The sequence below is a fragment of the Melospiza melodia genome, chromosome 1 (genome assembly GCF_035770615.1).
Source record: "Melospiza melodia melodia isolate bMelMel2 chromosome 1, bMelMel2.pri, whole genome shotgun sequence".
Lineage (NCBI taxonomy): Eukaryota > Metazoa > Chordata > Aves > Passeriformes > Passerellidae > Melospiza > Melospiza melodia.
The window spans coordinates 149,632,457-149,657,370 of NC_086194.1; the positions used below are offsets into that span (position 1 = coordinate 149,632,457).

The 24,914-nt window shown below is 47.0% G+C and overlaps 1 protein-coding gene across 1 annotated transcript in view; it reads left to right on the forward strand.

Annotated features, from left to right (window-relative positions):
* Positions 1-10,949: 10,949 nt before the first annotated feature.
* The window catches only part of NCALD (neurocalcin delta), a 58,386-nt gene continuing 44,421 nt past the window's right edge, over positions 10,950-24,914 (forward strand). The window contains exon 1 of the mRNA XM_063171578.1: positions 10,950-11,059. The gene's annotated coding sequence lies outside the window, so the exon portion shown is untranslated. The remainder of the gene's footprint in view (positions 11,060-24,914) is intronic.

The window sequence follows — 24,914 nt, forward strand, 5'->3', positions numbered from 1 at the left end:
CCAGAACCTCACAGTTCTTGCAGCTTGCATAATCTGTTTCCTCTAATGCTTACCCATACTGTACCATGTTGGGTGGTTTAGCAGAGTCTAGGTAAAAAACATTTCCTTTGGCCAGTAAAATCCTTTTATCAAAAGCAGATATTGCGTAAGCTGAATGCACCTGTTTCATAAAGATATGTGCTTGTATTGTCTTCTTCTTTGTTCCCCTCTTAAAATCTGACTTTATGCTTTTTATGCTACATAGACCAGATAAAGGAACTCATATTTGTAAGCAGTCCTTTGATTACAGACAGCCTGAACTAGAAATATTTGTTAGAAACACTTGCTGCCAGACTTACTGTTTAATTTGCCAGCTCTTTCATTATTCTTTGATTCTCAGATACAGATCATTTGGTCTTTTGATTCAAACAGAATAGAAGTCTTCAAAAGTTATTCCACTGGTAATATCCCCATACTCTGAGTCTGATGAGCTACCCTATCTTTGCCCCTCTGTTCATTGTCCTGTTGTACCACTGATTGAGATGAAGGATTAAATTTGTTTTGGGACTATACCCAGATCATCTTTAACTTTGATGTCACCCTTTCTCTACACAGTAACTCCTCTCTGTCTTTGTTCTTGTCTTGCTGGGCTGGCTTGAGGCACTTAAGTACTTGGGTGAGTTTCATTTGCAAAATTAACATTGTTTTGGAACAGTCCTTATTCAATACGTTTCAAACATTTCAAAAATGTATTTTTCACCAGTTTTGGGTAACATTTCATCAAATTCAGCATTAATAAAATGTCACTCTCCTGTTTGAATCTTCCTGAAGCAGATAAAACATGCAGCTGTAACACCTTGCGCAGCCCTGGAGAGCACAGGGCTCTGCTCTCCAGCCCCATGATGAGTCTCCAGGGACCAGGGCAGGGAAGGAAAGGACTGTGAAGGGGCAAACAGGTGCCACTGAACCCCTGGGAGGGTCTGTGACCACCTGGGAGAGGAGGCTGAGCAGGACTGGGTGGCAGCAGTGCTCAGACTCAGTGAGTCAGGAACAGAGATTCTTGCACCTACCTGTATTTGTCTTGTCTTTGCACCTTCTTAAAAAGTTAATGCATTTGTAGCCTAGAAGCCATCCTCAAACTGGGGTGGCATTTACCTCCTGAAGAAAAAACCAGGGTATAGGAGCTGGAAAATGCTGCTCTTGACAACAGTGATGAGGGGATGAAGGCGAGGCCTGGCTCAGCAGTGTCCAGCCGTGGCTTGTCATCTGGCTGACTGGAGTTACGTCCCTCTCGTGTCAGTGACAGCCTCACTCTTGCTCTGGTTTGTTTTGTTTTGATGAGTTTAGTTGCTGGGATTTAACACAACTGGGCGACTGTCCCACTCAGAGATAATGTGGGAAAGCAGCCACGGTTGTCACTCTCTGAGGAGGAGTCCAGGGCCATCTGTTGTGCCTGCACAGGGTCATCTCCACCAGGAGCAGGAAGGTACTGCATGCAATGAGGCCTTTCACTCAAAGGACAACATAGTTCTTAGTCCTGTTAAAGACAGATAGGAGCCATAAATGCAGCAGTATTAGTAACTGGATCTTACAGAATTTGGCTGTTCCTAGGTGGTTTTATTTTATTCTTGCGGTATTTCTACATGTTTCTGGCAGGCAGCTGTCAGCTCCGTCTTACTTGTGCTCTGCAGCAAGCAAATATTATCCAAGTGTGGCTGCCTTCTTTGCTCAGTTTTGGTGGATTTTTTCCGTGTAAACCACACTCATGTGGTTTCCAGCCAGTTGAAACCAGGGCACAGTGACCTCACACCTGCCGGCAAAAAACCATGTGTGCATGCATGCCCATGGAGGCAACTAAGTCAATGGAAAGACTGATTGAGTTGCCTTGTGGGAATCTGCCTTTACATTCCAGGTCACATGAAGCACTGTTGGGCCCAGAGCACATCTGCCTGTTCATCTGTGGGTCCAGCCATGGAGCTGCCCTACACACAACATTGCTTTTATGTGGAGACAGAACGCCATAGCATCAGGTCTGGTTTCAGGAGAGACACAAAACACCAACTGGAGACTGGAAAGGTCTCAAACATTTGGCCTAGTGTCCAGAGGCCTAGCAGACTCCATGTTTGTCATCACCTGTGAGGAAGGAGTGGATGATGATTAGAGAGAGGGTATTCTGCTATTGTCTGCCCAGAGACTGACAGCTTTTGGTTTTGGTGCTGCCACAGATGCCTGGCCATGCAGTAATCACTCCTGCTGCTCTGTGCCTTCCTCTTGCTGCCCTGACAGGCTGCAGAGCCTACATTCATGCCTTTGGGTAATTGCTGTGAGCTTGTACTGCAGGTATGTGCCCAGCTGGTGAGTTGGGCACACACATCCATCCTGCTCACAGCAGGGCCATGGGCAGGCACCAGCAGCAGGTGCTGGAAAAGGCAAATGTGAGAAATGGGATGTCACAGGGATGGAGTTGGCCACTGCTGTTAGAGCAGCTGATCAGGCATGGCCAGATCCTTCCTCTCAGCTTGGACAAAGTAGGTGCTGAGGCAGTAGGGATGGTCTGTGTCCCAGCATGACAGCTCCTCTGGCTCCTACCGCTGTGTTTAGGAAATGTATGACAGATTTATCACCACTTACCTTTTGGATATCAAGGGGAGAAAGGGGAAGAGTGTATGTGATCAAGGAAAGGGCAAAAACACTTAGTGTAAGCCAGAAAACAGATGCCAAAAATGCTTTCATTCCTATCTCCTCAGCAGCTAGTGACACTAGGAAACCTTTCCACGTTATCTGTGGAGGAAGAAGTCGAGGAAGCGCCTGCCAGAGACGCTGTATAACAACATGTACAAGGACAGCGAGCTGCATTCTGAAGAGCAGAACTCCAGAGCAAGCTGAACTGACCTTCTGTTCCATTCTGACCCAACCTTTTGTTCCATTCTGGCCCCTGCCTGCCCACTGATAAAAAGCCAAGCAAAGCTGGCAATTTAGACTTTACCCATCTAGCAGTGAGTAGAGATTAGCTGCTGGGGAGGTGCTGGGAAATCAGAAATGTCCAGGTTGGGACTGGCAGAAAACAGAAGCAGAATGAGCTGTTTATTGTGTCCCAATTCAGCCCAGGGGAGATTCTCCTCTGGCTAGATAGCGTCTGGGTGGCAATCTGGAGCTGGGTGAGGAGGAGGCTGGCAGTGACCAGCACAGCCCAAAGGCCCCATGTGCCCCAGGTTATTCTGGGGAAGATGTGTGGGCAGGAGTCTTCTTTCAAGGATGCACACAGGCACCATCCTGGGAGTGGGCTGCAAAACACCACCATCCTCTGGAGAGGAAAACAGGTTTCCAGTGCCAAGGGCTGGTATGACCTTGAAGGCTTCAGAGCCACGGGAAGTGCTGGTACTGCTGTGTCTCCATGAAGGAAGGATAACATCCTGCTCTCATTCCTGAGGGTGGGCAGTGAAACATGATGTCAAAGGTGTCCTGAAACTCACTGGTTTATAAACTGGGCTGTTCACAAACTGGTATATTTAACAGAAGTGTGACAGAGTATTTCCACGTAGAACTGCAGGCTGGTGGCTGGTGATTTGCTCTTACAAATTAAATAGTAGCAGCTACTCAGATAAGATTAACTACACAGAAATGGACAGCAGCAACTCAGTGAAAGGGGAAGAAAGAGAGGGAGTGAAAGCACAGGAAAAGAAAAAACCAAAAACATTTGAAATTTGCCAGATGTGATTAACACTGCAAAGCATTTTTTAAAAACTGAAAGGTTCCTTCAATATATGTAGGACTAAAATACAGATGACTGAATTCCTGTTAGTGATTTCTCTCCCATTCTCCCTATTGGTGAAAGATTTCTTTGGGAGGAAAAGGGTATTTCTATCTTGTTTCTTTGTTTTTCTGCCCCGCTATCTCTGTGCACCATTGGTTTCCATGATGCTGTCAGGCACTTGGGCTCTCAGCCAGCAAATGCTTAAGCACATGTGTAACATCCCAGCCAGTGTAAGGTTATCCATGTGCTTGGATGACTTGGGGTCAGGATCTTAATTTCTCTGCAGCTCAGATGTGACTGTGACACAGTAAGGAGGAGATGCAGAAGAGCCAGACAATTAGAAAATGTTTTCTGAGACCACAGAGCTCCTAGCAAGAGGGCTCAGGGCGTAATTTGCTACCTGAAATATTATTTCAGTCTGGATGAAAAATTGGTAAATCAATTGTTCTCCAGACAGTGCTGCTTTCAGGAATTGCAAACAATCAGCAAATTCAGCCCAAATGATCCAGGCTAGGTTAGACCATACAAATACCAGAGACCGAGAGGAGAGGGGTGGTCTGTCCCAGCCAAACAGGCCTCAAGGGTGAGGGAGGGTGACCACCACCAGGACAAGCAATGGCGGCCCCTCCTGCCCACACAGGTCTTTGCTGAGGGGCCAGTGCAGATGAAGACCTTTGTTTCCAAATATCCTCGGCTTGTTTTGAAATGCCCTAAATGCTTTCTTTGATCCAAAGTGCATTTTTTCCCTGCATGTTGCCAAGTAATCAATTCTTGATTAATCAAATTACTTTTCCTTGTTTTCTTTCAGTTTGGCCCCTGGATAAGGACACACAACCCAAGTGCATCAATTAATGGAAAGCATCCACATTCAGCAGCAAAATCAGTCTTCTGGCTGGTCCCTTAGGAGGCACTGACTGTGATTGCTAGATGATGGGATTTTTTTTTCCAGCTAAGAATATTTCATTTTTTATTTAGTCTCTTAAGTTTTTCAGCAGGTCTCCTGGTGTTTCTGTGCCAGTGAGATGGGATTCCTACAAGGGTGATTCCACTCTGGCACACCTGCTACTGCCCAGAGGCTAAATGACTGTTGGGGTAACCAACCTCAACTCCTCTCACTCTCCTGGCTGTGGATTAGGGAAGAGCAGAGGCTTGAGGTCGTTCACTACAGGAGGAAAGGGATGAGGCCACCCTCTTGGGGAGAGGTTTGTCACTGCAGGCTCCAGTGGTGTTATGACATCTGATCTCTGGGCCAGGAAATGGGTCCTGGTTCCTTTTAGCTGCTGGAGTTGTCCTGGAAGATGTGCAAGGTGGCCAAAAGTGAGCTTGTCATGGTTCAAGATGCTTTTCCCATCTACAGTGAAACTGAGGGAGTTTCCTAGAGTGGAGGTGAGGGCATTGCAGGGGAAATGCAGGAGAATAAGTCAAGAAAGGAGAGGATGTAGAGACACTGGCACGGGGGAGGAGATGCAGGAGGGATACACAAGCCCCAAAAGTTATCAGTTCCCACAAGGAAGCAGGTACAAGCAAAACTTTAAAAAGAAGCTGTTGCATATCTCAGCAGTAGAAACAATCAGTGCAATACTGCCTAAGGATAGATGATGGCACCATTTAGGCTCAAATGCCAGAAAAGTTGTTGCAGACCAAGTGATCCTTTCTACAGAATATGTCACAAAAAGGCAAATCACACTGCAGGAGCTTTTCCCACCCCTCAGCAGCAGCCATCAGAGGCCTTGGCTGGGACCAGCTCCTCACTGCTGATGCTTACACCCTCACAGAGTCTCCCTTCAGTCTGGGGGCTCTCCTCACCATTAGGAAGGATCCTGGGGCCGCCCCAAAGCCACTGCTGCAGTACAGGAAACAAAAATTACTGCTCTGGAAAGAAGAATCTTTCACCTCCCTGGGAACAGGAATCAGTGGCAGTAAAGAGTCATGACAGATCTATGGAGAGTGTAGGATCTTCTTACAGTGTTGCATTCCTGGGAAACCATCTTCCACCTGATTTGACTCAAACAATAACTCTTTCACTGAGCCACCATCAGTGAACAGAGTGGGCTGAACCACTTTCTCTTCTTGTTTTTGTTTCAAAACCCCCTGTGCTAGTAGTGCCATGACAGTTGTATCAAAACTAAAATGTCCTTTTCCTGTGGGTTTTTTTCCATGTTGTTTTTCTGCAAGAGCAAAAGTCAACATGACAAGTTTGCTGAGCCCTGTTTCTGTCTCTTTTTTATCTATGTAACCAATGCCAATGGAAACATTAGCCACTCTTTCAAACAGCAAGCTGCAGAGGCCAGCAAAACACATGTGGTTTGTTCTTTATATTTATTACATCAAAATCATGCCTACTTGCCTTTTTCCTTCCTTTTATTTTTAAAAACAATAAAATGTAGTGGATGTTTGAGGGAAGATTCCAGGATGAAACACTTTCTGTTTTGATAAGAGGAAAGCCAAGAGTAGATTCTCAGCTGCTTGCATGGATGTGGCTCCTTCCTGAGAGCAGGGACTGATGCCAGGGAAGATCCAGTCTTTTGGGTTCAAAGAGCAACCCATATAGAGTTTCTGCTCCCTGCATGTCTTCCACTTAATGGGCAAACAAATGTTATCTATTGTTAGCTCTGCAGAGACAAAAGAAGTGCAGGGGGAAAGCTGGATGGTGCCCTAACCTGTAGTACTGCATTTGTGTGTAAGCTACTACACAAGTCCTGATACATGTGTGTTCTGGGTGTAGGTGTTTGAGATACCAATGTGTGTGTTATGATACACAGAACACACCTTGCTGCAGCCAGTGGAGTTCTGGCAGACTGTCCATCATCTAAGGATGGAGGAGCCAGCCCCTGCTCCCTTGTTCTGCCCTCCATGGGCCCCAGACTTGAGGGGTGGGAGGATGGAGGTGCTCCCAAACGCACGACAGAAACCTCTCCCCAGGAGGCATCCTGTTCTTGCCGCAGGAGGAGTCCCAGATGGATGCAATGCATTTGTTCCTCAGCAGGCTTCAGATGTTAAATTGTAGAATGTTAAGGGTAGGAAGGAACCCCAAAGACCATCCAGTGCTTGCTCATATTCAACCTTCCATCAACCAGGACTCCCAGGTCCCTTTCTGTGGGGCTGTTTTCCAGCCTCTCATTCCCCAGTCTGTCTCTACATCCTGGGTTGCCCCACCTCAGGTGAAAAATCTTAAACTTTCCCTTGTTACACTTCAAGTTGGTGATTGTCCAATCCCCTTATTTCTCTTCACATTTGCTCCTTTTGATGCAGCCCAGGATTCAGTTGGCTTTCTGGGCAGCCAGCTACAACCAAACTTGCTAAACTAAACTAAACTAAAAAAAAAAATTCAAAATACCCTAAGCTTTCTGAACTTAACTAAACTAAAGTAAACTATACTAAAGTAAACTAAACTAAACTGCTCTAAGCTTTCTAGACTCATGTTGAGTTCTTCATCAGCTCATGTTGAGTTCTTCATCAGCCATCACTCACAAGTTCTCCCCTGTATAAAATATCTGGTTTGTATTTTTCCCGTCAGCGTCCATGTCTCATTGCTTTGAGCTTATTTGGTTGATTGAAATTGTAGAGGAAGCTGGTTTTATGTTGGGGGCTTTGTAATGGAAAAGTTAAGTTAATTAAGGGAATATAGGTTTTTCTGCCACTTCTTGCAGGATATTTCAGCTCTCTGAGGGACAGATGCTGTTGCTTTCATTTCTGCATCTCTATGCATGGCATAAGACTCCCTTGACCCTACTCCTGGAAAGCTTTGACAATTACACTGAAAAGTAGGGATTCGGTCAGCAATTCAGAAACTATCCCTGTGGAGGAGCCACACCACTGGGGAGATGCAGGAAAACCTCAGCCAAGCCTTGGGAACTGGAAACATCCAAACCTACACTGCCATTATCATATGCTCTTCAGAGCATTGGTCTTTTCTTTTTTTCACTTAGTATCTTTCAGCTGGCTGAAAATTATAACCCTCTCAACATATAATTAGTACCCCCTTATAAACACTATGCATGGTTTAAAAACTCCTCCAAGCTCTTGTACTGCAGCAGAAATATCCTGTAAAGGTGAGTGAAAGGGCTATTTTTATACTGGAAGATGAAGGTGCTCTGCATGCACGCTTGTCTGCAGTTGTGGAGGAGCAGAGCAGGTGCAGGTCCTTGAGGGACTGTGAGAGTTGGGATTCTTCAGCCTGGAGAAGAGAAGGATCTGGGGGACTGTAGAACAGCCATCCAGCACACAAAGGGGTTTACAAGAAAGGTGGAGAGGGACTTTTTACAAGGGCATGTAGTGACAGGACTAGGGGTAGAGGCTTTAAACTGAAGGAGTGCTGGCTGAGATTTGATATTAGGAAGAAATTATTCTCTGTGAAGGTGGTGAGACACTGAAACAGGTTGCCCTGTGAAGAAGAAGCGGTGGGTGTCCCATTCCTGGAAGTGTTCAAGGTCAGGCTGGATGGGGCTTTGGGCAACCTGCTCTAGTGAAAGGTGTCCCTGCCCTTGGCAGAGGGATTGAAAGTAGGTGATCTTTAAGGTCCCTTTGAACCAGAACCATTCTGATTCTATAATCCTGCCCGGTTGTCTCTGCCAGCTCTTTAGGGAACCAGCAAAATGCGTTTTTTTAATGTATTGTGACCATCAAAATGCATGTGCTGTATTGTCCCCTTTTCTGAAAACGCTTTTAGAAGAATTAAGAACCATTAAAATCTCTCAAGTGCATGCATTTTTGTCAGACCAAGAGAAAGAAATGCACTACACAGTGTTGAGATATATCTTTTTAAACTGCAAACCCAAATTTTATGTAGTATTGTACAAACATTGCCATTAAGTGAAAGAATACATCTGTAAGTTATGATACAATTTTATTGGTGGGTGTTGACATGAAGTGTCAGCCTTCTATATTGGATTAATATGTGGGATTATGTGCAACACATGTAGTAATCAGTGGGTTTTTAAAATTCATCACATTATTCTTGTTTTGTTAAACAGTCACAGGTTTCCTAGCTAATTGTGAATATCTTCTTTTTATGGCATGAGTTTTAGACAGTGGGGGCTGCCTTATTCTATTGTAATAACTCTTTGAGCTCTCTTCACTGCTTTGCCCCGAGGCCCAGGGGGCAGCTCAGGATCTCAGAGGGCTTTGCCCCCTGATACCAGGTGCCCAGGAAAGCTCCAGGGCAGTGCTGGTGCTGGAGAGGTTGTTGGTGAGTTGTGCTGGAGGTGCCCTACTCACTAAATGCTGTGTAAACCAGTGTTGGCTGTTGTTGATCCCAGGCTCACAAAATGATTAGAAGGGACCACTGGAGGTCATCTAGTTCAACTTCCCTGCTCAAGCAGGGTTCTCCAGAGCACACTACTCAGGATTGTATCCAAAAAGCTTTTGAATAGCTGCAGAGAAGGAGACTCCACAATCTTTCTGGGCAGCCTGTTGCGGTGCTCTGTCACTCTCAGAGTAAAGAAGCTTTTCCTCATGTTCAGGTGAAACTTTCCATGCACCAGTTTCTGCCATTGCCTCTTGTCCTATCACCTGGCAACACCAGGAGGAGCCTGGCTGCATCCTTTTGGTGCCCTCCCTTCAGATACTGATAGACATTGATAAGGTCCCTTCTCCAGGCTATACAGGCCCAGATTCCACAGCCTTTCCTCAAAACTGAGATGTTCCAGTCCCCTAATCATCTTTGTGTCCCTTCGTTGGACCTATTCCAGGAGTTCCTTGTCTCTCTTGCACTGAGGAACCCAAAACTCCACATGTGTTTCACCTGGGCTGAGTAGAGGGGCAGGATCACCTCACTGGACCTGCTGACCACACTCTTCCTATCACCCCAGGATGCCTTTGGCCTTCTTGGTCACCCTGCTGGCTCATGGACATTTTGTTGTCCGCCAGGACCTTCCCTGCAGAGCTGCTTCCCAGCAGATCAGCCCCCATCCTGGACTGGTGGTCCCTGGGGTTCCTCACCAGGTGCAGGATCTGCATTCACCTCTGTTAGAGTTTCAGATGGTTCTCTGCCCATCTCTCCAGCCTGCCCAGGTCCTTCTGAAGGGCTGCACAGCCCTCTGGGGTATTGGCTGCTCCTCCCAGCTTTGTGCCATCAGTGAACTTGCTGAGGAGGCACCTGCCCCTTGTCCCAGTTATTGATGGATCAGTTAGATGATACTGGACACAGTATTGAGCCTTGGGGAACACCATGAGCTACAGGCCTCCAACTGGACCTTGTGTCACTGACCACAACCTTCTGAGATCTGCTGATCAGTTTTCTTTCCACCTCACTATCCACTCATGCAGACCTGATGAGCTCAGAAGCATTTTCTTGTTGCTGACACTTTGTCTTTCCTCCCTGCTTCCCACAGGTGAAAGTCTTTTCCTTCTCCAGCATCTTCTGTGTCCTACTCCTGGCATGTGCCTGTGTGATGGGGCTCTGGTAAGGAGGAGAGAGAGAGAGAGGAAAAAAGGAAATTAGGAGGAAGGAGTGGATTTTAGCTAGAATTACAAGGAAATTTGAGACACTGGTGTTGTGTCTCTTCCTGCAGGAGAAGGCTGCACAGGTGAGTCAGAATCAGATGGAGGCATGCACTGCTTTGTCCCTTTCCCATGATGTTTTTTGGGAGCAGCTGGAGAAGCATCACATGCAGGCTAGCAGAGGGACCAGCTACTGAGGCCAGGCAGCTCTGGGGCCAGCCCCGCACGGCTGCTGCCCTCACCGCTCCAGCAGGACCGCTGCTGCCTCGCCCGAATCTGGGCACAGTGTGGGTGACCAAGCATGTGTCACTGTGGCTATGAATAAAACTTCAGCTGTGTGTCACTTAGAAAGACCCTAATTTTAGCTAGCCAGCGTGTCACTGAGGTGCCCCGGCTCGCTGGCAGCGCAGCTTTTGTGCCCCACCATACCAGGTGTATAATGTGTGTTTTCCTGCGGGAGGCCGGGGGTGCGGGAGGAAGAGGAGGAGCGCGTTTCCCACAGGGACAGGGCTAAGGGAGCAGCCGGCGCGGGCAGCCCCAGCGAGCCCGCGGTGTTTGCCTTGTCCGGGCGCCCGCGCTGCCGCGGCGTGCGCGCAGCGTGACGGATGACCCGTGGAAATCATTGCGGAGCAGGGCTGGCGTTGCCAGGACAACGGCGGCTCCCCGGGCCGGGCCGGGCCGGGCCGGGCCGGGCCGTGTGACGGGCGCCTGACGTCAGGGGGGCCGAGCCTGCGGCCCCGGCCGCGCCGGCAGACCGGGAGAGACCGAGCCCGCTGGATGCTGCAGCCGCCACCGCCACCGCCGCCGCCGCCGCCGCTGCCGCTGCTGAATCCCGGGGGCTGCCGGAGCATGGACTGCTGAAAACTTGCATTTCTGCAGCGTGAGGTAACCGTTTGCTTTGTGTTCTCATCAGGTTTGGGTTATTTTCCTTAAAAAAAAAATTAGAATAGAAAGAAGCTTGTATCAGTGACTGATATTTTTTTTTTTTACTTGTTTGTTTTGGCTGGAAGTTTGCCTTGATGAACAAATCCAGCGCTATCAGATAAATGCAAAGCGGCTTCCAGTTACTAATTCTGTGTGTAGACGGCAAAACGGAGTTAAATATAGATTAATGATCCACGAAAGGAGAATAAAATGCTATCGCTCTCGTTTGACACTTTAGGAATATAAATGAACGTGAGTAATCCTAGACTAATGCATTCGGGAGTTAAAAGAAATGGTGTTTAGGCGCTATGTTTCTTATACCTCTCCTGGAATTTGTTGTTTTTTAATTCTGCCCGGTTCAGGCGGGTTTGTACCAGTGTGTCCAGTGAGGGGGAAGCCAGCAGTCACTGCAGCCAGGAACAGCTTAAAATCCAACTCTCAGAGTTCAGCATTGAAATCATCTTTGTTCGCGCGGGGTCCCTGCGCGCTGCCCGGGCTCTCTGCCCTCTCCCGGGGCACTCCTGCCTGCATGGTCTTACAGAGGAGAGAATCAAAACCTTCCTGAAAAATTGCCTGAAATACGCCGAGAGAGCGGCGTTGCTGCAACACAGGCTTTTACCCATTTTCTCACAAGCACACACACACAGGGCTTGTTTATTCTCTCTCTCTCTCTTTTTTTTTTTTTTTTTTTTTTTTTTCTGTTGTGCATTGAGATCAGTTAGAATAGCTAAAAAAAGAACTGCAGCATGAGCAGCATGATTTTTCAATCACCACAGTGACTGAAAAACGAAATGCTATTTGGGTCTTTTTGTACAAACAAGAGGGAGTTTGTGTCTGTTTCTGTATTGCACTTACTCCGAGGTGGCTGTTGTGGGGAAGGATATCCCAGAGCTCCTGAAGTTTAGTGCCACAGGCTGAGTTTGTTTGTGTGGGAACATATAGATTTGTTTTAAGAACAGATTACAGCTGAAGCATCATGTGCGTTGTTTCCTGGAAAAGTATGTTAGATCTTTCTTATCTTCTCTAATTATACACTCCTATTCCCTTCCTCCCAAAGTTCAAAGGGTTTATCGATAATGGTAATGATTCTCTAAAGCAGCTGCTGGTCTAAAACAGTGTGGAGCTACCAGACAATTTAAAACACAGAGCAGTAAAAGATTTAAAAAAAATCTATAACAATTATTCTCATGTTATCAAATGCAGCATAAGTAATTGTTTCAGAAAGAGAGGCAAGACAGATATTAAAACTGAAGGCACTTCTCTAAGGAAGTTATGGCTTAGTGCTCTGGATTTCACTGCATTTGGCATTCTTAGCAGAGAACAAGTATAAATGCTGAAACATCTGAAATGTCTAAACCATTTCATTTGGTGTTATCTCATCAGTCCTTTCCAATTCTACTGATGCCCTAAGACATTATTGTTGGGGGGGCTGAAATATTTCAAATGGTCTTTATTAAATTCTTCACCTGATGCCACTGCACCGTGCATGGGGAATCTCTCCTGGCTCCTCACAGGTGAGTTTTACCCAGGTTTGCAGGAGCCTGGCACCCTATGTGCAGCCTTGCCTCGGGCAGTGAGCGGGCTCTGGGTGTCCCTGCCCGGTGACCTGCCTGGGCTGAGCTGCTGTAGGGAGCTGTGTGCCAGCCTGGGGCTGAGCTGCTGTGGGGAGCTGTGTGCCAGCCTGGGGCTGAGCTGCTGTGGGGGGCTGTGTGCCAGCCTGGGCTGAGCTGCTGTGGGGAGCTGTGTGCCAGCCTGGGCTGAGCTGCTGTGGGGAGATGTGTGCCAGCCTGGGCTGAGCTGCTGTAGGGAGCTGTGTTCCAGCCCAAGGCTGAGCTGCTGTAGGGAGCTGTGTTCCAGCCCAAGGCTGAGCTGCTGTAGGGAGCTGTGTGCCAGCCTGGGCTGAGCTGCTGTGGGGAGCTGTGTGCCAGCCTGGGCTGAGCTGCTGTGGGGAGATGTGTGCCAGCCCAGGGCTGAGCTGCTGTGGGGGGCTGTGTGCCAGCCTGGGGCTGAGCTGCTGTGGGGAGCTGTGTGCCAGCCCAAGGCTGAGCTGCTGTGGGGAGCTGTGTGCCAGCCCAGGGCTGAGCTGCTGTGGGGGGCTGTGTGCCAGCCCGGGGCATTCATCCTCCTCCCTCTGCATGTGAGCTCCCAGAGGGCAGAGATGGGCTAGCAGGGGAGGACAGGGAGGTGGTTTATAGAGCCCACCACCCTCTGAGGTCTGCTTGTTTATCAGCTTATACTGCTGGGATAAGTCTGCAGAGGGACCAAGGTGTGGAGTGTGGGGACAGATTTGAGCTGAGTGGCACCTGCCATTCAAGAGAAGTCATTCACCCTCACATCTGCAGGATTTGACTCCATGTGTAGCTGCTGTCACCTCCCAGACTGAACTTGAGTGATGAGGCTCAGTGTGGGCTGAGGCTCATGTTCATTCATTTAGGCTTGAATACAGTGTTCTGTAGCATTTGATGCCTTGAAACCACCTGTAAGGAGAAAAATAATTGATGCAACTTTTGCTCAAGAGCTATTCATTAGAAATGTCTTAAAAATATGGAATAGGGATACTTTTCTTTAGTGATACTGAGGTAGTGTTGAAAAGCTCTAACTTGACCTTAGAGTGAAGGATGGTAAACTGCTTCACATTTTAGCAGGAGGGTCCTGTACGTGCTGTTGCAAGAGGTCTGAGAGGCAATGTCATAGGGGAAGCAGGTAAGTGCCACTGAGGTTGGATGCGTCCTGCCTGGCAGAGTGACAGCTCTGTCCCCTCTTGATGAGTCTTTGGGGGGTTTTGGCATCCCATCACCAGGCTCTACCCATTTTGCCCCCAAGATGGGAATGAGCTGCGGGCAGGCAGCTCACAGGCAGTGCCGGAGTCTGCAGCTGGAGGTGACACAGATCCCTGCTCAGGAGAGAAGGGAATGGTGTGTGAGAGTCATCCTGGGGCTATGTGTCTCTGCTTGATGATGTCATGCTCTTGTTGTCACTGGTCAGCTCTGTAGCAAACCCTTTGGACAAGCTCTCGGGGTTACCTTGGCAGTGTGTGAAGCTGCCAGGGAAGATCATGCTAAGCATCTCTCCCTCTCTGAGCTGCCATGCTTGCACCCAGCAGGAGAAAAGAGCAAACAGCCTGTAGGCTCCTTCCCACCACCGAGAGGGGAAGGGGGCTGCATCCTTCCCCTTCTGCCCGACGCCACAGCTGACACTGCCAGCTTCCCTGGGCTTGAAATCCCCTGACTTAAAGAGAAAAAATGTGAGATGCACGTGGGCTTGGCAGCACTCCACCTCCTTTTAGGGAGTCTAGACTGACCCTCCAACTTCCCATCAGCCTTCGTGTCATTTGCAAATGTCACCCCCTTTGCACACCCTCGAGGGAGGGACGATCTCTTCCTCCAGACTCCTTGTCCATGGCAAAGGGAGAGCAGAGCAGCAATTCCCAAGGAACTGGAGCACTGCACCTTAGGAAAGAGCTTGGCTAAAGTCACATCTGAGATCTCCTCAAGTCACTTCTCACACAACTGCATACAGCAGGGAAATCAAAACCAGATGTGAGCTGTTGATGCCTCTAGCCTCATAATAATAACGCACTCAGTGTGCTCTACCTTGATCTGGGTGAGTTGATGGGCAATGACAATCTAAATTTAGGCCAGAATCATAATAAAACCTAAAAGCCCCTTGCAGTGCAGGGCATTACTCCTTGAATTTTTTCAAACAGAATGCGATTTCTGCTGTCTTTGTAAAGGTCCTAGCTACTGCTGAGGCAATATTCATGGGGGGGAATAAAATCCTCTGTAGAGGGTGGCAGTTGTCAGTGGGAACTGATGCTTCAGTATGGAGTTTCAGGATCTTAAATTACTTATTGCAGAAGTTGGTTCCCACTCTGCTAAAAATCATTACATTGTGCTAATTTAATGTCTGCATCAACATTAGGAACAACTGGTTTAAATGATAGCTGATCTGCAGTAGAGATTTGGCATTTTAACCAGCAGTTGTTTTTCCAATTAAATACAGATGCCATACGTAGGGTACTCTGAATGCAAAATAAAAGCTGACCTGGCTGTTGGTTCCAAGCTAAAGCAACAAAAATCCTAACTCTGGAATGTTTTTGGTAGTCATATTTTAGAAGTAATCTTCTATGGTGAGCCAAAATCTGTACAGCCAGCTATAGTCAGATAACAGTTTAAAAAATAGACTATGTTTTGGCTGTACTTTTTCAGCTGTTAAATTTATCTTCTTAAATAGCAGGGAGTATGAGTTGAGGGTTGAGAAACAGTAATTTTGTAATTATTTTATATGGATTGAATTATTCTGTCATCAAATTTGCATTTCAGACAGCATTACAGTATGAAAATATAATTAGAAACTGTAATTCAGGAATTGCTGAATGTGATATTTCCCAGAGGGAGCACTGTGAAGAAGCTGCCCTTACTACAACTTTAGAAAATGTTGAAATCCTATAGGTGGAAAATGTGAAGGCTGAGTTGTAAAGTTCCTCTCCCTTCTGTGGTCTTCACATACTGTCAGTTCTCTGCTTAACTTCATTTTTTCATAAGATTCATTTCCACAGAATCATCTAATCATTACGAGCTGAAGGGCTCAGATCCTGTTCTGCTGAATTTCAGACTGGCTGTGCTGATAGCTGCTGAATTGCTTTCAGCCACAAAATGACACTGAGACAATGTAAGGATCTGATTTACATGCAGAAAAACCAAGAAGCTTGTAGTTTAGTCTGAAATGCTGGTTTCAATTTGCCCAGCACCTGAAATTCCCAGCCACGCCTCCTTTCACAGGAGACAGCTGAGGGTGGGTCTTGGTTTAGCTCTGTTTATCTTCTTTTGTAGTTCACTCTTTTTTGCAGTATGTGTTCACAGGGTTGTGCAAAGTTTTAGCTGTATAAAGCCCACTGATGTCAATCCTTGTGTTTTTTATTCTTGTGATAATCTATGGCTTATCTTAGACATACTGCCTGGAAACAAACATGTCTTGTGTTTTTTATCTGGGCTTCATTTGACAAATCCCATGTGCTTTTGTTTGAGACATGCACTTTTTAGGAGAACATCTCCATGGCCAATTTTTTTCTCACCACCTTGTTGGGACATTGGTCAGGTCCTTATGTGAAACCATGCCTGTGGTGCACAAAGCAGGGATGGCAGTGGAGGAGACAGAAGCTGAGGATTAAGACCATTTCCCATGGCTGCCCAGGGCCACCTTCCTGCACCCAGCCCTGTCACTTTGCCCGGGTGCTGGGGAAGGTGTCTGTCCCATCACTCACATTTTGGGTGATGCACATCCTGCCCCCTGTGTCTGGTATTTGCAATATGAGCATAGGACAGGAGCTCCAGGGTGTCACTGCAGATGGCCATTTCTGTAAAAGAGGGTGCAGTAAGCCAGGTTGGCTCTTTAGGGACAAGTGGCCTTGCTTGAAGTGCAAGTGCTGGTTTACAGGTGGGACATGAGCAGTCCCTGAACATCACAGCTGCATTTTTGTACATTTACTTAGGAACTGCAAAGGAGCAGGAGGCAGCATTTCAACTGACTGTGTCTGCACATGGGAGCTGAAAGGCTTTGAGACAGGTTTATACCTGCCACGTGTGCCACAAAGCCTCTTAGCTGTGTGCTGAGTTTCATTGTCAAGAGAATGGGCTTTGGGAGCAGGCCAGGACCAGGCTGTCCAGCCACAGGGGCATAGTGGACCAGGAGGGATGGGATGAGGGGGAAGGAGAGCCCTGACTGAGTGTGTGCTGGCAGGATGTGTCCAGGGCAGGCTGATGTTCTTGCACTGCTGCATCTGCCCATGCAGGGAGCTCTGGCATCTGCAGAAGAGGCCACACAAGACTTTTTGCTCCATGAAATGGAGCTGTCTGAAGGAGTCAGGAGAGTGAAATACTCTGCCTGTGTTAGCAGTGCTGCAGTGATGTTGTTTAGCTGCCATGTGAGGTAGCTGTGGCTAACAGGGCTGCTCTCTCTTCTGGGCACTGGGTTCAAAGTAGGGCTGGAGGAACACTGCACACTCACCCCCTGTGCAGTGCCTGCTACTTGAGAGCAATAATTTCACGCTTGTTCTACTATTAAAAATAGAAGAGATCAGATTTTGGAGACATCCAACATTACTTGTAGAGAGGTTTTATTAGACAAGCAGATCAGGTGGTGGTTTACAGGCTATCACCCAAGAGAAGACAAATTAAAGCTGAAGGAGGTCAAAGTTGGCTTCTTTCCTTAGCAAATTCCCTCACTCCTCGAGCAGCAAGGTTTCCTGATCATGCCTCACACAATCTTTCTGCGTCTCCTCAGGACTGCAAAACCACAGTGGATCCACATATGAAGTGTCTAACTTCAGCTGAATAACACTTAAAGAGATTTCATTAAGCAATTCAGCCCGAGAACTTCTAAAGAAATATTCTGCTCACGTTGTGCTCGCAAATCCAAGATGCCAGGGGGACGTGAGCACAAAGCTGTTGATTATTTCCACAACTGCTGTGTGCTTCCTATCTCAACAGTATTCTTTTGTGCAGAATGGCAGCAAGATTGCAGAGTCCTTTTTAGCTTTACCATCTTCACAAGCCCAGGTCCAATTAGAGCAATTATATCCCAACAGAAGCACTGTCTGTTGTCCTCTGGACCTGTCTGTCAAGCATCCTATTCATCACTGTTTATCATGTATGAGGCTTTTCATATAAAGTCGTTCTGACCCTGTTGAAACAGTCCCACCAGAAGGGTGGCCTGTGTTTTTATTTCACAGGCTGATGTGGTTGAGAAGTGTGCAAAATTATGGCTGGCCAAGGATTCATCTTTCAGTCTAACCACGTTCTCCTCTCACTTGAATATTATTGCTGGTTTGACACAGTACACAGCTTTCACGTTCAACTACTTCACTTCACCCTTCACTTTCAATTACTTTACTGCTAAAAATTGAGGACATTATCAGAATTCACAGTTCTTCCTTGCCACATTCAAGGGTTTCCTTAATCAAAATCCCCAATGTGAACTGCAAGGCATGTAATGTTTGATGGCACATGATATTAAACCACTTAGAGCTCTGATGTCTGTGGGGACTCTCCGGTCTCTGAGTTACTGGGTAGTGGGAACTTCTGCAGAAAGACCACTTGTGTTTTGCTTTGCCTCTCCTGACAGGGCCTGATGAAGGAGCTGAGTGAATCCTGCTAAGGAAGTCCCCTTTGTCACCACTAAGGTAGAAGCTGAAAAGTAGAACTCAGTGAAAGGCAGAAGTGTTGGGACTTGGGAAGGTCAGAGGGAATACAAAGAGGAACTCTTTCTGAACAAAAAATAGATATTTATTTTCTCATACTGCTCTTGGAAAGGAAAATCCAGGGAGCAGTGTTTGTAGTCATCTTTATGAAACAAAGAGAATTCTTTCTGACAATTCAGAAATGAGATTTCCTGTGAGAGAGCACCCCTGTCCCCACTGCTACCTCCATGGCATGCATGGGAGTCATGGCCAACATGCACAGCAGCACTTGGGCAGAATAATATTGCTTTAGGAACTGAAAACATGAGCTCAGACTTTGGTAGTTCTTCCTCCAGTATCATCAGGGCAGTGGTTCCCCCACATTTGTTTCCTATTTTGCCTCTCTTCTGCTAGGTTTTAGCCCAGAAGGGCTGCTTCTGTCAGGAGGAACTGCAGGGCCATCTGCAGTAGAGGTCCAGATGTCACCTGTGCCTTCCCTTGGCACAGGGTGCTGCAGGCAGGAGAGCTGTGCCAGCCCTGACCAGGGCTGCAAGGAGACCTGGCTGATTTGGCCACGCCAGTGGCAAGAAAAAGTGAGAGCTGATGAAACAGCAGTATAACATGCTCCACATCTGCTCCATGGGGGTCTTGGTGAATTTGTTAAAGATGAGTTTACAGTGCTTAACTGGATCTGCAGCCTTGGCAGATTCAGTTTCTTGTCTTGCAGTGATGGTGTTTTTGCTGAGAGCCTGGGGCAGGGTTCTCTGCTGCTGTGCAGAGTCAGACCCCTCCACTCACCATGGACACATCATGTTTGTGATGCTTCAATTAGAAAAATACAATTCTTTCAGAGATGGCAGAAGGTGGCAGAATCACTAGCAGGGTGACTGCTTGCCTGATTTTCATTCTTTTTGTTAGACACTGGGACTTTTGTAGAAACCCCTGCCTCAATTCAAGGAATCTGATTAGAAATTGAAGAGTATTTCACTATTAGTTCACCATGTGCCAGTTATTAGTAGGCTGTGGTGTTGCTCCAAGAGCCTGTAGTAAGGCACACCCTTCCTGCATGCCACTCCCACCAGGCTGGCAGATGGCACCCCAAACGGGGTGTTGGGGAGGCAGCTGGGAGAGAAGGAGTTAAAACAGGCCACAATTGCTAATTTGAGACATTCTCAAAAATAGCAGCTTTTCTTTTGTTTGCTGAATTCCCCATGCTTTTACAGTGCTATTCCCATTATTCATTTCTTTCCCAAAATAACATTTTTAAACAGAAGAATTACTTGAGTGGGGAGAAGAGGGGATCTTCAGGCCGAGTGGGACAGCTGCATGCCCCTGTGTCTGCAGTGAGGCATATTTCAGTATTCAGGCAATTTTAGTTCCTCCCTGGCAAGCCCAGTAATTCCACCCTGACAGTCCTTGCTTCTCAGGGGCAAGTATTGGGCAGCGTGCTCATGCTGTCCACTGTTTTTATAGCCCAGCTTGAAAAGAAGCATCTCTTGCTGGTGGATGCTCCTTTGAAGAAGGAAAGGATGCTTTTGGAAAAATAACCCCAAGGACTAGTGATGCAGGCAGGTCCCACTGACCTGGGAGGCAATTCCAGCCCTCAAAGCACCTTGTGTGTCCCACCCTTGACTGCTGGCCCAGGAAAGCAGCTGCTCTGCAGGGGCTCCCTGACAGCACCACCAGGGCCCCCTTACCCCTCACAGTCAGGCATGCAGCCAAGCACAAACAAGGTGAGCTCCAGAAACAGGTGCCAGCAGCCTTCCCCTAGGGCTGCAGGGAGGGATGGGAGCAAAGAAGCCCTGAGAGGAATTAAAAATTAAATGCTCGTGGCAGTGAGTTCCTGTCACCACATCTCAGCAGTTCACCTTCACTGTGGCTGGCTGGCTGCCCAAGCCCTGAGCAGGAGCAGAGAGAGGAGCATCCCATTCTCACTGCCTTCCCTGGAGATCAGCCAGCTCTCCTGTGGCCCTCGTGGGAGGATGAGGAGGAGCTGCTTCACTGCTGCATGCTCGCAGAACTGACCAGAACAGGCAGCATGGGCCTCTCCCCTGAGCCCTGCTGAAGGCGTCACACCCAGAGGTGGCCAGAGTCAGATGCCTCTGAACAGGTGCAGCTGTCCAAGTGTGGGGTGCTGAGGAGATGAACTGGCCATACCACAGCCCTCCCTGTGGTCTGGAGTCTGCAATAACCCAGCAACAGGTGGGCTTAGTGCAGGTGGGGGCTGAGCCCACAGACTGGCATTTGGGCTGCAAGGGTCAAGCCAACCAAGGCTGGCATTTGGAGGTAGAAGGGCTGAGCTCCATGGGGACATTTGGCCCTCCTTGGCATCCAGTCCAGCTCCTTGGTGTGCACATACCCTGAGACCCCTTCAGAGCCCCAGCAAATTCATCACTGAGCCCAAGGCCGCTTGCAGAGCATGTCCCAAATGATTTGAACTTTGGGTCTAGTTCATAATCCCCTCCTAATATCCCACCCTAGGTAAGCATTTACTTCCCCAAGCCTTGATATTTCTTGTTTTGACACTAACATTCAGGTAGATGTCAGGCTATCCAGCTTCCTGAGATATTGTGTCTGTACTATGGCCACTGGCTGTGTCCATAATAAATGAAATAGGGGGCAACGCCAGCACCAGAGCTCAGAAGCCAAAATCTCTCTCTGCAGAGCAGTCCCTATCCCAGTCCAGCTCCCAGTCAGTTCCTGTGTTCCCAGCCTGCCCACTGGCCTGTTCCAGGGGGCAAATGGCACAGAGTCACTTTTCAGGAGGGTGCAGAGTTCAATAGCACAGACAAGGGAACTTCTGTGCCAGCTGGCCCCAAGGTGGGGAACGCACCCACATGCCTTTGCTCCATAGTCACAGGTGATGTGGTCAATGTCATCGTGCATAACTGGGTGAGAATCCTTGGGGGGGGAGAAAAAGAGCCTTAAAAATAGAAAAGTGTTTGTTCTGAAGCCCAGGTCTAGGTAGATCTCACGAGCTGCAGGCTCTTGCCCCAGCCAGGAAATCAGCCCATTGGAGCATGACAAAAAGGCTGGCAACTCCAGTCTGTCAAAAACATCAGTGGGGTTCTAATAGGACCAAAGTGGAGGGAATGAGGAACATGGCTGGAAGAAAGAATAAAGAAAAGTCTTTGGTCCACAGAGCACCAGGCTCTTTACTCCTCTGTTTGTACAGAGGAACATTATCGTGTACGCTGCTGACCTGACTCTTTACAGAGTGTGGGTTTGATGCTGATTTCATGTTGTTTCTCAGTATATACTCTTTCCCCTGTGAGGCTCAGTTTTAATTATTTTCTAGTTTACAATCCATTTATTTTTAAGATATGAAAAATGCATAGGTCAATATCCACTACTGTTCTACCATTCCTCCAGAATAAGTAAATTGTTATTATCTGTATTAGCCTTCTCAGCAAGAGACCAACAAGTTCCACTTTTCTAATGCTGTCTCATGCCTAAAATCTGTTTCCCAAATCCTCTTTTGCCTGAAGTGAGCACTGTGCACTGCACAATGCACTCTCCAGCTCCCTAGGGACTGCCCAGCCCCACGTACAGCACTGCCTTTGCCACACAGCACTGTCGGGAATTTCACACTTCTCTCTGCAAAGAAAAAAGTGATGTCCAGGTGTTGTCCTCATAAAACTTCAGGGCTGAAAGAGGTCAAAAGCAAGGGACACTTCTGAATGCAGTTTTCTCCCAGTACTTCTGTTTTGTTGAATTCAACCTTTATGTTTTTGACCTTGGAATATAATATCAGAAGAGTTTGAGAGAGCCAGGGGAACATTTGCCTATCTCTTTGCCTGCAGCTTTTCAGGTAGGTTTGATTATATTAATTACTTCCTCTGTTAGACATGGAGTGTCTTCCACTTTCCCTGAATTTCATGTCTGGTCGCAGATCACTTAGTGCTACATAGAAGCCATCATATGGAACTCTGATATTATCTGCAGATTTACATCAAAGTCCTGCAAAGCATGAGGATACTGGCTGAAAACTTTTGAGCAGTGGGGTTTAGTAAAGCAGGACTTGGGTGTGACTGTGTGAAAGTGTGAAGTTTTCCCTTTTCACTTGCAAACAGGAGTTGCTGTGCTTGTATTGCTCCAAATAATACAGGGGATTTGGGAAGATTAGCATTAAGACAGTTTTTCAGAGTCATTGAATATGTTTTAATCCTTATTAGGCTTGAGCAATTGGCTCCCAGTGAACTCACAGAAGGAGAGGTATGATTAAAGATCTGTCTTGCGTGGCCTGCTGTGCATTTATAGCTCTGCAACTGCTCTCAGCAGTAAAATAGAAATATGTCTTTCAAAGGAAAGCTCAACAACAGGAAATATTTCTTTCAGAAATATGAACACAAGTGTTTCTTCCAAGAATCATCAGATAAAAGCAAAAATGTTCTTAAATTTCTAGTTCCACTAAGCACCTGGCTCTAATCTGCAGTTCCGTGACTTTGTTCATTTTTTAACTCAAATGGGATCCTATTTTAAGGCACTGTTATTTCATCTGATAATAAAAGTCTATTCAACCATTCATGTGTTTCATCAGTGTTTGCTTTTCTTGTTCCTTACCATATTTTGTGTTTTTCTCCAACCTTGCCACTGAAGAATCAAGTGTTGTCCAAATTGCCGCTGCTCAACTGGACATAACTCCCTGTTCCTTGCTCTTTGGAGTTGGTTACCTAATTCTGCTGGTGGGTAATTTTGATAAAGATTTCACAGAGTGCTCAATTTGTCTGCACAGATGATAGAATGACAGGTTTTTTTCCCAGGCGTTGCAGAGGTTTATGATTGCTGCTTCTCAGGTGTCTGGCATGAATGAAAGTGGCACCGTTGTGGGGCATGCTTGTTATTCAGGCATTAGCCTTGAAAAACCCCAGATTATTGATTGCATGGTTTGTCATGTCTGTTTAAGCACACTATTTCTGAAACTGCTCCTCCTCCAATCAATTAGAAACTCCATTAAACTGGATAAACATATTAAGAAAAGTAAGAGATTTCCTCAAGGAATCTTTATTGCATTTCATTATAAACTACTGAATCTAATATACAAAGAAGATTGCTTTAATTATAAATGGACAAAAGAAAGATCTACTCTATGTTCCCACTAGGCAACTATCAGCAACATGCACCTTCTTCATCAAATGCAGTCATGACCAGTAATTAGGTTTGGTAGTTCTCCTGGGAACAGCAGTGAACTGCATTACAGAGCCCCCAAGAGACAATGACATCAGGTGGGTTTGTTAGGCTTTGTGGTATCTGTTCTCAGCTATTTTTTCTTGCCCTGGGGAAATTCATGACACAGCCATAATGCAGGCAGAGGGTTCAGATGATGAGCTGCTGATCTCCCCATCTCATCTCCAGCCAGTTTCACTGCACTGGGCGCTGCCCTCTGGAAGATCAGTGGATGGCAGAGAACTCTGGTGGCCCTCTGTGCTTGCAGACACATGCATGGCTGGTTTTTGTTGTGCAGGGGGAGGTGCCTGGTGCCATTCACTGTTTTGTACTTTAGTACTATTTCAAACCCCAAGCAAACAATTTTCAGAGGAGACGAAGGAAGAGGTCAGTCCAAGGTGGTGTCCTAGAACAAGAGCTCCCTGCTGCCTGTGTTCTTCCTGTTAGGTGGACGTTTGAAAACTGAGTGAAGGTCTGATAAGCAGAGGAATTCCTCCAAATCTGTCATGGTGTGGCTTGGGAGGGAGCATGAGGCAACATGGTGCCTTCCCAGTGTCACAACTGAGACAGTGCTGGGCATGCCCTGAGGCAGAAGGATGGCTGCCAGGAGGTTTAGGTGCCTCTGAGCCCAGCTAGGGTCAAGAAATGCCTGATGAGAGTCTGTTCTGTGCCATCCTCCTGTGAGTCTCTGCCAACCCAGGAATCTGGAAAACTGACCCCAGCTAGCCCAGGAGCACATGACCAACTGATATAAAAGTCATACAGATGAAAAAATCCTTTCTCTCCTCTTCCTGTGCCTCTGTTCAGTCAACACTGTAGTGCAGCTGTCACCCAGTAATTTCAGTGAAGTCATCAGAACTCTTCAGAAGAAAAGAATAGTATTAATAAATTATTGTGTTCCTTAGAGGAGACAAAAGGATGACAATAAAGAGGTGAAATTTTGTAGAAAGCTTGAATTACTCAATACTGAATAGAAACCAGGCACGTCTGTAATTCACTTTCGAAGAAAATATAAAACTTACTATTTCATGATTTGGACTACAGCCTGCTAATCCTCTTGACTCCGAGGTTAAGCCCAACCAGCTGTGACTTTTATTGAGGTTACTTGTAAATCTTAATTTCATTTAAATTTTTTGCGATAATGTATTGCTGCTCTCAGTGCTGTCTGATGCCTGAAGTGACGGAGCTGGCCAGCTTTCCTGACCTGTCTGTTGCATCCTGGCACTTGTTCCTCTGCTTGCCCAAACCTCCCCTCACATTCCTGCCACTCCCCATCGCTGACGAGTGGTGGGGGGTGATTGCATAGTGCAGAGGAAGATAAAGATATCACAAACTTGTTTACTTAACATCACTGCCTTTGGCTCTCCTCGTGGTGATCTTCTGTGCCACAAAAACTGCCTGCTGGAAGAAGCATGCTTGGTTTTTTGGATGCTGTTTTCCTTCCAGAAGTCAGGACAGACTGACTTCCCCCAG